We start from the raw sequence: 14,842 nt of genomic DNA, 5'->3' as shown, positions 1-14,842 counted from the left end.
AGAAAATTGGAGCCCTTGGCAAAGAAGGGTGTGATATCATGGCTCAGAATGCTGGCTGTGGCATCGGGGTGACCGGGTTCAAATCCTGACTCTGTTACTTGCTAGTTGTGGGATCTTGGGAAAGCCCCTGTGTCAGCCTGGGTTCTCCAAGAGGCAGACATCGTTCTGGGAAGCAATGTGCAAGGACTTGATTAGGTGAAACACTTTGTCAAAGAAATCCCGAGTCTGACTCTGAGCAAAGGAGAGAAGGTTGGGCAGAGCACGTCTGGGCAGTGCAGTCTCAAGAAGGTTGAGGGCTCCCACGTCAGGGGAGTCTTGTGTGTTCTAGGACTGGGCCTGCCTTAGTTTCCCTGATGCCCTCTGCCCCTGATGGATTTCAGGTCCAGCAGGTGCACTGTCATGGTTCCCGTACTCCTAAACTCTCATAAGACTGGCTATGATCAGATGACACAAGGCATAATAGGTACTTTATAGGGGATTCTGGTATAGAGTGAGCACTTGACACATTGTAGCTCTTATTACCCAAATTCTCTTTTGAAGTCAAGTTCCCTTTTTCTTTTGTTACCCAGCATTCTCCAGATCAGAGGCTGCCATTCAGATTCCCTGTGAGTGAGTGGGCCAGGTCTCACACCTTAGGGAGTTGTGGGGACTGTGATAATGAAGGAGCACATGCCCCACTTAAAACATTTTGAAAAATAAGGGTGCCTGGGTGGCTCAGTGGGTTAAAGCCTCTGCCTTCGGCTCAGGTCATGATCTCAGGGTCCTGGAATCGAGCCCCACATTGGGCTCTCTGCTCAACAGGGAGCCTGCTTCCCTTCCTCTCTCTCTGCCTTCCTCTCTGCCTACTTGTGATCTCTGTCAAATAAATAAATAAAATCTTAAAAATTTTTTTTGAAAAATAACCCAATCCAGCCGAAGCAGACACATCTGTGGGCTGAATCTGGTTTCTGGCTCTCCAATCTGGAACCTTTGCCTTATATGCACAGCGTTGTTTATAACAATTTCTGAGATTCTGGGTTTGCAAAAGCCAGGAGGTCACTTTAATTAAAAGAAAACAAAAATAGTTGGTCCCTTACCCTACCCCACCCCGCCATTGCTGACTAATTTACAGTGTATTTGACCAAATAGAGAGATCTGACTGTTGATCGTGCTTTTCTACAGAGTGTCATTGTTGGCTTGTCTGAGAGATTTAGAATATGGATGTGGGATGTGAATGGTCTGTGTTGGGGTCTTGACGCTCCCAGTTTCTGGCTATGGGATCTTGGGCACGTTGTACCATCTTTCTGTAGCTCAGTCTGTCTACCTGTAAAATGGGGATGATTATGATACTCCCCCACGGGGTTTCTATGTGGACTTAGTACGTGGAAGCTTAGAGCAGTGCCCAGACCTGCCAGTAAGGATGAAGAAGTGTTGACATTATCCTGGGGTTGGATGAGGGAAAGAGAACATGGGTTTTCTTCATCATTTTATTTCAAATAAGCCTAAAACGTAAGGGTCGGGATAACACCCAAATAGGAACAAATTTCTCCTACTCTGGTGATATAATCATATATAATAATGTCACTTACATAAGCTTCTCTGCCTCCCTGGTAAAGCCACCCACACTCTGCTCTACTTCACGCCGTGAAGGAAGTTTTCTCCCACAGGGAAGGAGACACCCAGCTCCATACTAATTATCACTGGAAAGCCGGGACCAATGGGGGGGTGTTGGCAACGGTGGATTTGTCTGTGATTTGGGGGACAAAGTCTTGAGAAGCAGTGAGTCAGGCCTGGAGACCTCAGAGGAACTGGTGGGATCACGGAGCCAGAGGCAAACCGCGGCCTTCCCCAGATGGGGCAGGCTCAGCCAGCAGCCCTCTGCAGATAAACGCTGATCTGCCCGTTCCTTTCTTGGTTCTTTCAAATCTGAAACGTGTTGTGCATGTGACGCATGCTCGTTGTGGAAAAGTGTAGAAAATAGAGGGGAACAAAATAGAAGTGTTAAAGACAGAACTTGTTTAGCTGTAAGTGTGAGAAATCAATCTCAAACTGGTGCAGGTGATTCAAGAGAACATATTGGTCCCTAGGACAGGGATGTTCCAGGGATGAATCCAGCAGGGCTCTCTCCAGGGCTCAGACAACACGGAAAGGATGCTCTCTTGCTCTCTCTGGTCGTTTCTCTATGCAGAAGAGGTCTAATAGTAAACACGAGTAACCCCAGACTAACTTCTAGTGTTTGAACCACCCTATTACAAAGGAAGAGTCTCGCTGATGGATGCAATTAGTTGGGTGTGTGTCACGTGCATCCTTGACCCAATCCCCGGGGCTCCAAATAAATGGTCTGATTGGACAGGTTAGTAAGCCCGTGCCCTGAGTAGGTGGAACCACGGCAAGTCTCCCTTGCAACACAGGGAATAGGTTTCTCACAGGAAGGAGGGTTTCTGTTCCAGAAGGTAGAGGAAAAGGGGATGAGTTGATGAAAACAATGGGAGTCACTGTGAGAAGCAAGTACACCTTTCTTTCTTTCTTTCTTTTTTTGATTTTATTTGAGAGAGAGAGAAAATGTGCATGAGTGGGGGGAGGTGCCCCAGCAAGTACAAATTTCTAATACTCCCACCAGAAATAAGGACTGCTAACTTCTTTTTTTTTTTTTTTAATATTTTATTTATTTATTTTTCAGAGACAGAATGGCAGGCAGAGAGAGAAGCAGACTCCCAACTGAGCAGGAAGCCCAATGCAGGGCTTGATCCCAGGACCCTGGGATCATGACCTGAGCCGAGGGCAGAGGCTTAACCCACTGAGCCACCCAGGAGCCCTAGGACTGCTAACTTCTTTATATGTAGATCCTTCCAGAGTTCCCTACTTACTTTCTTCTGTGTCTATCCTTAAAAGTACATATTAGACATATAGAGCATTGGAATATTCTATGCAAACTTTTATAAACTGATTTTGACTGCCTCCTTCAAAAATATCAGAATGCAAAAAATATCAAAATGCAAAGGGTTTATTTCCTGGTCAGAAAATTAAAAAATATAGACAAGCAAAAATGAAATATATTTTATGACTGGTGGCAGCTGACAGTAAGACTTTGAAGAAGGCAAGTTAAGGGGCGCCTGGGTGACTCAGTGGGTTAAGCCTCTGCCTTTGGCTCAGATCTCAGGATCCTGGGATCGAGCCCTGCATCGGGCTCTCTGCACAGCGGGGAGCCTGCTTCCCCATCTCTCTCTGCCTGCCTCTCTGACCACTAGTGATCTCTTTCTCTATCAAATAAATAAATAAAATCTTAAAAAAAAAAAGAAAGAAGTTAAAGACAAGTTTGAAATACAGGAACTCATTACATCTCCTCTTAGGACAGCCTATAGTCCTTCTTTGTAGAGCTTTCCACATTTATAATTATTCATTAATGACTTGCAGTGGCTTATGTAAAATTATTTCACTATGAAATATTTCAGGTACACACAAAAAAACTATAGACTGAAACAGTGAGCAACCACTTACACATTGTTCAGTTTGAGAATCATAACATAACAGGGGCACCTGAGTGGCTCAGTGGCTTAAGTGCCGACTCTTGACTTTGGCTCAGGTCATGCTCTCAGGGCGGTAAGATCAAGCCCCATATGGGGCTCCGCACTGGACATGGAGCTTGCTTGGGGTTCTCTCTCTTCCCCTCTATTTGCCCCACTAACCTCACAAGCGTGCTCTCTCTCCAAAAAACAATAAGAAATGTAACATAACAAATACAATCCCAGCCCGCTGGACCCATCTCACTTTTGTGCCCCTTCCTCTGTCCCTCCCTTTCCAGCGATGACCTCTATCCTACAGTTGTGTTTTTTATTCCATACACATTTAAAGAGATTCTTTTCAAGTTTATATTATTTTTAGTAACCTCTGCACTCAACCAAGGTGGGGCTCAAATTCATGACCTGAGATCAAGAATCACATGTTCCACTGACCAAGCCAACCAGGCACGTCCCCATGCAGATTTCAATACTTTGATTGTGTGTGTGTGTGTGTGTATTCTGTTACCAACATACCATGTTGTGTTGCATATTTTAAAACTTCTGTAGAGCCCTGCTGTACATATCATTTCATGACTTAGCCTTTTTTCACTATTACAATTTTTTTCAATTTATCAAAATTGTGTTTCGCTTATTCAGTTATTTCCCTGCTACTATTTGTGTTAATTTGTTATGATCGCATTCTACTGTACAACCATATCATGATTTATTTATCCGTTCTCCTGTAAGTGGGCATTCAGGTTGTTTCTGTTTTTCTTCTTCTTCTAAAATTTTAAGTAGGCTACACATCCAGTGGGGGGCTTGAACTCATAACCCTGAGATCAAGAGTCGCTTGCTCTACTGCCTGAACCAGCCAGGCACCCCTCTGTCCTGAGCATTTCTCCATGTGATAACTGATGGAGCTTCTCCAGGCCCACAGTATACACTCAGGAATGGAACTGCTGGGCTATAGAATGTGCATGTCTCCAACTTGACCAGATTTCACCAAACTGCTCTGCAGAACACTTGAACCAGTCTACATTCTTACCAGCCTTCCACGAGACTTCCTGTTTCTCCAGCACTTGCTTCTGTTAGATTTTCCATCTTTGCCAGTATGATGTGTGCAGACTGTAGGTCCTCTGACCCCATTGTTCAGATCTGGAGAGCTGGGATCATGTCTCGTTCGCCATGGTTTTCCTGGCACTCGGCACGGCTGCGGACACATGGTAGATGCTCGGTATTTGGGGTTGCCTGTGCAACTGAGTTTTTTGGTTTCTCCCATTTGGTGGAGAGGACCCCCGTTCTCCAGGGAGCCTGCTTCCTCCTACCCCTCTCACTTGAAGATCGGAGACCTCTCATACACGAAACAGAGAGGACAGTCTGGCTACCCTGCTTGCCTTTCATTTGAGCATGGGTTCTCAAAACCCTATGCACGTGCGTCAGAATCACCCAGAGGGCTTGTGGGAACACAGATGGCACCCCTCCCCACAGCTTCCTGTGCTGGAGGTACAGGGTGCCCCAAGAATTCACATTTCTGGTGAGTTCCTAGATGGCATTGATGCTGCTGGTTTGGGATGCACTCTTTGAGAACCATTATATTGGAGAAACATCCAATCCAGGTGTTCTGGGTATGTTCTATGTGGAATGTCCTTAAAGAGACTGAACGCAAAGCCTCAAACGTCATTCTCCAAGTGGATCGCAGAAAGAATAAAAGTCCCATCCAGCTCCACTCTTTAGGAATAGGGAAAGGAGAAGCCTGAATTCTGGGTCCCTAGAATGTTCAAGACAGGTGGCAGCCCTTACAGAGACTGATGTAATTTAGTAAGAATGTATAGGGCAACCCCTGGTGTGTTTTCCCATCTTCCATAAGATTTCAAGCCAGGATCTTTTTTTCTACCGATACTCCAGAGACCGTCCTGATCTTCTCTTCTTTTCCTCCTCCTCCCCCTCTTTCTTCTTCAGGTTCATCACACATTCATTTGATTGAAGTGTAGACTTGATCATCATGATACCACAGTAAAGACAGCTGCCTTTTACGAAGGGCTTGGGTATAAGTGCTTTATAATCTCACCTAATCAGCATCATCACATCTAATCCTCTCTTAGGTTTCTCCAACACCAATGTCGTGTTCTTTATTACTTCTATACATTGTATTTCTAGGAGTGCTGGTTCATTCATTCATTCCTTCATTCATACCTTCACCAAAGATTTACTGAGCACCTGCTGTACGCAGGGCACTCTGCTGCCAATGTGGGCAAACCAGACAGACGAAATCCCTATTACAGTGCTTACAATCTCTTATTATTCCCATCTCTGAAAAGAGGTGATACTATTCCTCACTCAGGGTTGCTGTAGGGATTAGGGAAATGTGTGCCTGGCACATAGGAAGTGATCGGTAAACGTGGGCTCCTGACCTTCTTTATCCCCAAGAGCTGGTAGCTTTCTGTTCACGTCTGTGGGGCAGAACTGTTGGAACCAATTCTGAGAGATCGACTGTGTTTTTCTAGAAGGGCACATTGTACTGTTTTTTAAAGATTTTATTTACTTATTTAGAGAGAGGGGAAGTGGGGGAGGGGCAGAGGGAGCAGGAGAGAGAGAATCTCAAGCAGACTCTGTTGAGCCAGGAGCCCTATCCCCCTGAGGTCATGACCTTAGCTGAAACCAACAGTCAGACAACTGCCTGAGCCACCTGCACTGTTTTATTTTATTTTATTTTTAAAAAAATTTTATTTATTTATTTGACAGAGATCATAAGTAGGCAGAGAGGCAGGCAGAGAGAGAGAGGAAGGGAAGCAGGCTCCCCGATGCGGGCAGAGAGCCTGACGTGGGGCTCGATCCCAGGACCCTGGGATCATGACCTGAGCCAAAGGCAGAGGCTTTAACCCACTGAGCCACCCAGGCACCCCAACCTGCACTGTTTTAAAAATTCATGCAGCCTACACCCTATTAATTCCCCAGAGCAAATGTTCGTTTTCCTGGTCTCTGTGGGCAAGATTCAGGCTCTTGCTCCCCTCTGCCTCCTGTCCCTCTCATCTTCCTCCCATTCCAGCCAGAATCTCAGACTACACGTGAGTTATGACAGACCAATGCTTTGGGAGAGCTTTGTGCAATTTTGAGAGATGAAAAATGGAGGAATGTGGGCTCCCAGGCAACCGGTATGATGGAGAATAGAGGAAAAAGATTAGAGAAATGTGCAGCTTAGAAGGATGTTTGCACAGGCAATGAGAGAAAAATAAGTAACAAATGTCTACTTAGAGGTATTTTCCTTCAAGCATCTGGAGCTTTTGAAGAACTAGGATAGGAGAAATCTACATTTTAGGAATCCAGGCTGCTGTTTATGTAATTTCCACCTTTGGGGACTTCAGCTCTGTCTCCGCTGACTGTTAGTCATTTCTTTGTCAGGCTGAGTTTAGTGATTTTCATTCCCTCCCCCATCCAGGAAGAGGGTTTAGTGGTACAACATAATTGATGCACTGAAGCCCGAATTGGAGGTCTCTCTCACTATGGACGAGAGAGTTCAGAAGGGAAATATCACATGAAAATTGTACATTTCTTTCCGCAGGCCTGGCAGAAGCTACACCTGGATTCCCACTGCTGAACCCATGTAACTGGCATTTGGACTTTTCTACCCAGTTACCACCTTACGGTGAGTGAAGCACTTGGGGGTCATTTCTCCTCAACCTTGTGACCTTGGCAAGGTCCCTGATCTAGCACACTCTCAATTTTTTTTTTTCATCTGTGGAAAGATAACCATGACAAAATACATACCCTGAGATGGTTTCAGTGGGGAGGGTTAAATGAGATACAATTTAGAAACTCTCATCGTAGTATCTGGAACATGTTCACAGTCTATGAATAAGAGCCAAAATTTCTTACTGTCCAAACTTTTCTCATGGGAAGGTCTGAAGCTTACCCTGCAGTATATGGAAAGTGGAATTCTATGGACCTGGCTCTAGCCTTTGTCCTGCCACCTCTGGCACATTGGGAAAATCATTTCCCTTTCTGAGACTGTTTTGTTCCATTTTGGCTGGGTGGAGAAACGAGGGGGAAGGTGGGGGGCTTTTAAGGCCCAAGGAAACAGTAAAGAATAACCTATATATAATGTACTATTGTGTATAATATACTATGTAATATATACTATTTTATATATTTTATGTGCGCTGTCTAATACATAAATATATAAGAAACTCTCAACTACACTGTATTATATGTAGCACATTATATAGAATATATACACTGCTTAGTAGATATAATATATACTACATAGTATGTAGCAAATTACATATATAAAATATAAAATGTATATAAAATATACTGTAGCATGCTACATATTATACATTATGTATTATATATAATATACACTATAGATATAAGCACTAGTACATATGCTATACACTCTGTCATGTATACCATGTAACACGAACAGCACACAGATATATACTATATATTGTTTATATTCTATAATATATACTACATGTAATGTAGTATGTATTATAATTCTATAATATATACTACATTAGATGTAGTATATATTATATGATATATATACACCATATAATGCTATAATAAGGTACTATATGCTATATTCAGCATGTCTTATTACTATAATATGTCATATACTATATATTATATAGATTTATATAATATAGATGCCACACTATTGTATTATATACTACATAATATATGTACTTTATATCATATGGTAGACTATGTATACTGTAGTTAAGTGATGTTTATATAGTACCCCATAGTCACAATATATGCTTTTTACTCTGTAATACACCATGTATAATCTGATGAAAATGAAAGTTTCTTGTGAACGGAAAAGCCATAATTAATAGAAGATGCTATTAGTCACACAAAGATGTAAATGAGTGCTATGGTTTATTTTATTTTTATTTTTTATTATCTTTTAAAGATTTTATTTATTTATTAGAGAGAGGTCACAAGTAGGCAGAGAGGCAGGCAGAGAGAGAGGGGGAGGCGGGCTCCCTGCTGAGCAGAGAGCCTGATGTGGGGCTCAATCCCAGGACCCTGAGATCATGACCTGAGCAGAAGGCAGCCGCTTAACCAACTGAGCCACCCAGGCACCCCTATCTTATTTTTATTTACTTATATTTTTTCAATGACCGGTATGGTTTGAAGCGTGACCCAGACTCATAATAGTTTACATTTCACCACTCGCCCCCACTCCCTCCACCCCAGACGCTTCTCTTATGTCTTCTCTTGAGGCCCCATCCTCCACCCAGAGTACTCGCCAAAGAGCCAGGGATCGCATTGCTCCTCTTCCCCTTCCTCCCACTCCTGCACTCTGCCATCCAGTCCCCTGGTAGCCCTGTTGGTTCTGTCTGTTCTACTGCTAAGGTGGGACCCACATCCGCCCCACTGTTGCCCAGGTCCAGCCCGTTGTCATCTGCATAGACAGCACTAGGAGCCCCTTAGCTGTTCTCCCAGCTCCCTGCCTTGCCTCTTCATAAGCCGCCCTTCCCGCAGTAGCCTCCGTGGTCTTTTAAGGGAGTAAATCCGATCATGTCACTTCTCAGCTGAAAAATCTGGATGGGCGGGGGCGCCTGGGTGGCTCAGTTGGTTGAGCGACTGCCTTGGGCTCAGGTCATGATCCCGGACTTCCAGGATAGAGTCCCACATTGGGCTCCCAGCTCCTTGGGGAGTCTGCTTCTCTCTCTGACCTTCTCCTCTCTCATGCTCTCTCTCACTCATTCTCTCTCAAATAAATAAATAAAATCTTAAAAAAAAATCTGGATGGGCTTTCCTGTCATATTTAGGATAAAACCCAAACTCTTTGCCTTGGCCTGGGAGGCCCTGTTGGCACTGGCTTCTGACATCTGACTTTGTCTGGAATTACTCCCTTGACCCACTTGACTCGCTCCACTCCCGCATGTTGGTGACTGTTCAGCTCTAAGGATGTCGTACCCGATGCGCCTCAGGGCTTTTGCACCTGCTGTTCCCATGACCTGGAATGCCCTTTCCCCAGATATCCACATGGCCCCCTCCTTCACTTCACTCAAGACTTTACTCAGAACATCACTTTATCAGGGAGGACTTTCCTGACCACCCTGCAGCATATTGTGTCTGTCCCCTCACCATGTACTGTCTGTCTGTCTGTCTCTCTCTCTTTGAAATCTGTAGAGCAGCTACACCTTCATAGCAGATACACATCTGTATAGGAAACTCTCAGCTGTTCTGTATTTTATGTAGCACATTATGTAGACTATGAGCTCTGTTTAGTATATGTGATATACACTACAAAATGTATGGCATCTGGATCTATTATATGTATACTTTCTAGTGTGTATGTGTGTTATCTAGTGTAGATATCTAGTACATCCTACATCCTCCCCAGGAGAGAAGGGCTCCATAACACTGCTGTGTGAATCTCAGTCTTTTCATAAAAAAGGGTTTAAGTGGTGAGAAGTCCCGTGGCTGTAGTTTATGGAGAATTACCATGTGCCAGGCATGTGCCGAGCTTGCTTGCTTCCTTGCTTGCTTTCTTGCTTTCTTTTTAATGCTATGTCACGTAACCCTCACCATCATAGCAATGACTTGAAGGGGGTATGACTTTGGGAGGGGAAGTCAGCTCAGAGTGCGTGTTATCGCGTCAGCAATAATACGAGTAAGTGTCCTTAACTGAGTGAGTTCAAGTACAACAGGTGGCCTGCTGTGAAGCCATTTCATGTTGTGTGTGAACACAAAGCACTTGGTTCCAAGACTGGATTGAATGGTGGGCAGTTGGACAGTCTGGAAAGGGAGACGCCCCATTGCTCATTCCCAGAAGAGTCCTTATCCAGGGTCAACGTGGCAGCCCCGGGATTTATTAGGGAAGGCAGCCTCTCCTCACCTCCACTGCCCACAGATCCATGGCCTGAGGAATCTGAGAAATGGCCCTGCTAGTCCTCAGGCATAATCTGCTTCCATTGGGCAACAAGTATCCCGGGCATTGGGGGGCTGTACCTTTCACTGCGTCCATGATAAACCTTGAGCTGTATCAGAGTTACTGGCCTTGTGTTCTGTTGTCTGGGACCTCCTGACTTCATGTGGTACGCTCAGAGCCACATGCCCTTTTATTTATGACTTTTATGGAGTCTTTTGTGCGGTCGTAAATTGACTAACCCTCCAGCCGGTTCGAGCCCTCATCAGGAAGCTGTCATCAAAGTGAATCACATTCTCAGTGGCTGTTCCTTCCCCAAAGGTTCATTGCAGAGGCTGGGCTGTTTCCTGCAAGTTGCTTAGAGTATCTGTCAGCTCCTGACAGCCCAGACCCTCTAAGCCCAGATGCTTTCTTTTTTTCCATTAAAAAAAAAAAAGTTGCCCAGGAGTTGTCCTCTAAAAAGAGAGGAGGAAATGCCTGTATTTGGTCAGGGGTTCTTTGATGTCAGTATAACATTCTGGAACAGGTTCAATTTCTGGAACTGTGAAGTGGTGAAGTCGACATACTTTTATTTCTGGCCCAGAATATTCTGAATAATTCTTGTACCAGGGATTTGGGACAAGGCAAAGATCGATCTTTTCCCGGGGGTATCTGAGAACCAGCAACTTAAGTAGAAACAGAGATTGGACCTTGGACTTGGGATGGACTCGAGGGGAAGTGAGCTCCTTAAAAGCAAAAGGTGCTAGAGAATTCAGTTTCTCCCTCATCTCTCAACACTCCTCTACTGAGTCCCCATTTTACGGAAAGGGAGGCTCCCAGAGCTGTTATGACTACACAGCTTCCTCTAGGTCACATGGACACTAAGTGGTAGGGCCGGCATTTGAACCCAGATCATACTGTGATCTTATCAAAATGCATCCATTTTAATGTACAGTCCACTGACTATTTAGTAAACCTTAAAATGTGTGCAACTGTCACTTTGATCCAATTTTAGAAATTTCCATTTGCCCTCCAAAAGATCCCTTGTGTTCATTTGAATTCAATCTGCCTTCCCATCTATAGCTCTGGGCAACCCACTAATCTTCTGTATGTCTCTGTGAGTTTGCTTTCTCTGGACATTTTATATAAATGGAATCCGATAATACGTGGTCTTTGCATTGGCTCCTTTTATGTATCCAGAGTTCATCTGTGTTGTTGCAAGTAACAGTCGTTCATTCATTTTCATACTGAATAGTATTCTACTGTAAGGATGTGCTGTATTTCGTGTATCCATTGACCAACTGATAGACACTTGTCTTATTCCCATTTCCTAGCTGTTATGAATAATTCTGCTGTAACCATTCATGTGCATGGCCTTGTGCGGATGTACGCATTCAACTTTCAGGTGGATTCCTAGGAGTAGCATTGCTGGATTTAATGGCAAGTTTGTGTTTAACTTTACAAAAAAACTACCAAACTTTTTTTAAATTTGCTGTTTCATTTTATGTCAAACTCAGGTCCTGTGACGCTAACGTTCATATTCTTGATCGCTGTGTTACAGAAATGTCTCACATTATTAATGTCATCATTCTTGCATGATGTCTGTCCTGGTCCTGGTCCTACAAGGCAGGAATAGAGAGGTCAAAGATAAGATTTTTTTCTGCCTTCTGGGGTAGATTGGATTATTAATCATAGTTCTTCTGTCATATGACCTTGGAGTACACTAGATGAGGGAGTGGATTTCCCTGCGCAAGGACTTGGGCTGTTGGGAAAGGGAGTCTCCTGTGTATAGTCCTTTGACCCCAGCTTGGCCTTAGAAGAATGGGTTTGAGCTTGGAATATTTCCTTACTGGGAGATTCAGTGCTCTCACCATCTGTACTGGGCTTATGGCCTTCCGAGGGGATATCTTTCTCTGTTCCCGGCTTGGCACGTACTGCTTTGTCCTCCTTAAGCACATGAACCAATGGCTGTCATGCACACCCCCAGCTTTCTGCATTTCATCCCGCAGTGGGAAGGGTTGGGTCCCTTCAGCAGCATGAAATGGGGTAAGCTCTGTGTTGGCTGTGGGATGGATCCACTGGCCATGGGGAACTGACACATTGCACAGGGCTGGCTCTTGGGTACTCTCTCTCTTTTCTTGCTGCAAGTAAATGCTGGACCACACTGAACCTTGTGTGCATGTGGTCTGTTTTCACAAATCATGCACTGGTCTCTCCCTTGGGTACACTTATCTGCCTTTGAACTCTGGCTGCACTCATGTTATCTTCTATCCTGTAGCACCGTCTGACTACCCAGTGAGATGGTGGAATGTGTCTTGCTGGTGGCCAAGGGAGCAGTAGCAGAGAGGATGCAACCAGGCGGCTCGAATGTACTTGTGTGTTTTGCTTGCCTTCTTGCACTCTTATGACCCACCATAGAAAAGCATACCCTACTTAGCTGCTGCTCCTTCAGCCGGCAGCTGGGAACAAATATATGTGGAGCAGTTCTGATCTAACTCACACTTTAAACCTAAGTGCATGGAGCGCCTGGGTGGCTCAGCGGGTTAAGCCGCTGCCTTCGGCTCAGGTCATGATCTCAGGGTCCTGGGATCGAGCCCCGCATCGGGCTCTCTGCTCAGAAGCCTGCTTCTTCCTCTCTCTCTGCCTGCCTCTCTGCCTACTTGTGATCTCTCTCTGTCAAATGAATAAATAAAATCTTGAAAAAAAAAAATAAACCTAAGTGCAGATCCCAAGTCTCTCCTTTTACTTAAGAAAACGGGTCGGTCATGTTGATTCCGGTGCTGGCCATTGGGTGGCGCTGTCAACCCGGGACAGCTTGGTGGCTGTGCTGGTTGTAAATACTTGCCCTTCCATAATCTGTACATAATCTGTACTTCTAGAATTTGCACACTAGGAATTTGCACACTGTATTTCCCATGCTCCTCCCGTGCTGACTTCCTGTTGGGGGGGCACTGCCTGGAAATCAGAAGGTAGGGAAGGAGGGGAATTTCTGTAATTGAGGCAGCAGAGGCTGGTGATTCCAGACTCCACCATCCAAGGCTCAGGCAGCACCTTTTGTGCAATACTAGCCCCAGAGGAGGTGGCCCCTCTTTGAAACCTCAAAAGACCGTAGCAGTATCTCCAGTAGTACACTGGGTGCAGGCTCATGGATCCAACCTAGAAGCATTAACATTTTCTGATCTCTGGTTATCACCCTTCTGCTTTCTGCTTTTCAGACCACCCTTTTATTATATTATATTTTATTTTATTTTTAGGTAGTTAACATACAGTGCAATATTGGTTTCTAGAGTAGAATTCAGTGATTCATCACTTACATACAACACCCAGTGCTCATTACAACAAGTGCCCTCCTTTTTTTTTTTTTTAAAGATTTTATTTATTTATTTGTCACAGAGAGAGAGAGAGAGAGAGAGAGTGCGTGAGCACAGGCAGACAGAGTGGCAGGCAGAGACAGACAGAAGAGAAGCAGGCTCCCCGCTGAGCAAGGAGCCCGATGTGGGACTTGATCTCAGGACGCTGGGATCATGACCTGAGCCGAAGGCAGCTGCTTAACCAACTGAGCCACTCAGGCATCCCAACAAGCACCCTCCTTAATCTCCACCACCATCTAGCCCATCCCCCACGCACCTCCCTCCACTAAACTTCAGTTTATTCTCTATCATTAAGAGTCTCTTATGGCTTGTTTCCCTCTCTCCTTTTTTTCTTTATCCCCTTCCCTATGTTCTTCTGTTTTCTTGCTTAAATTCCACTTATTTCACTTATCAGAATACACTCTAGCTCCATGAATGTTGTTGCAAATGGTTTCACTTGCAAAAAGATTTCATTTTTTTGGTGACTGGTTAATATTCCTTGTATGTATACATACCACATCTTCTTTATCCAAATGTTGATGGACATTTGGGCTTTCTCTATAGTTTGACTATTGTTGATAATGCTGCTATAAACATCAGAGTACAGGTACTCCCTTTGAATCTGTATTTTTGTACTCTTTGGGTATCTAGTAGCACAATTGCTGAATCGTAGCATAGTTCTTTTTTTTTTTTTTTTTTTTTACTTTTTGAGAAAACTCCACACTTTTTTCCACAGTGGCTGCACCAGTTTGCATTCCCACCAACAATGCAAGAGGGCTCCCCTTTCTCCACATCCTTGTCAGCATCTGTTGTTTCTGTGTTGTTAGTTTTAGCCATTCTGACTGGTGTGAGGTGGTACCTCATCATGGTTTTGGTCTGTATTTCCTTGATGATGAGTGACGTTGAGCATCTTTTCATGTGTCTATTAGCCATCTGGATCAGAGCCCACCCCCTTAAAGATTTTATTTATTTATTTGAGAGAGAGAGAGAGAACATGAGAGGGGAGAAGGTCAGAGCGAGAAGCGGACTCCCCATGTGAGCTGGGAGCTGGGATCTGGGAGCTGGATGCAGGACTGGATCCCAGGACTCCAGGACCATGACCTGAGCCGAAGGCAGTAGCTTAATCAACTGGGCCACCCAGGCATCCTGGA

General features: G+C 44.5%; 1 long non-coding RNA gene across 4 annotated transcripts in view; it reads left to right on the top strand.

Moving 5' to 3' along the window:
* Positions 1-14,842, top strand: part of LOC125090476 (uncharacterized) — a 365,554-nt gene that overhangs the window by 3,954 nt on the left and 346,758 nt on the right. For all 4 annotated transcript variants that reach the window (XR_007124346.1, XR_007124345.1, XR_007124347.1 and 1 more), the window contains exon 2: positions 7,039-7,122. This is a non-coding gene — a long non-coding RNA (uncharacterized LOC125090476). The remainder of the gene's footprint in view (positions 1-7,038; positions 7,123-14,842) is intronic.

Source organism: Lutra lutra, chromosome 18 (assembly GCF_902655055.1).
Source record: "Lutra lutra chromosome 18, mLutLut1.2, whole genome shotgun sequence".
NCBI classification, from domain to species: Eukaryota; Metazoa; Chordata; class Mammalia; order Carnivora; family Mustelidae; genus Lutra; species Lutra lutra.
This window is presented reverse-complemented; position numbering and strand designations above follow the sequence as displayed.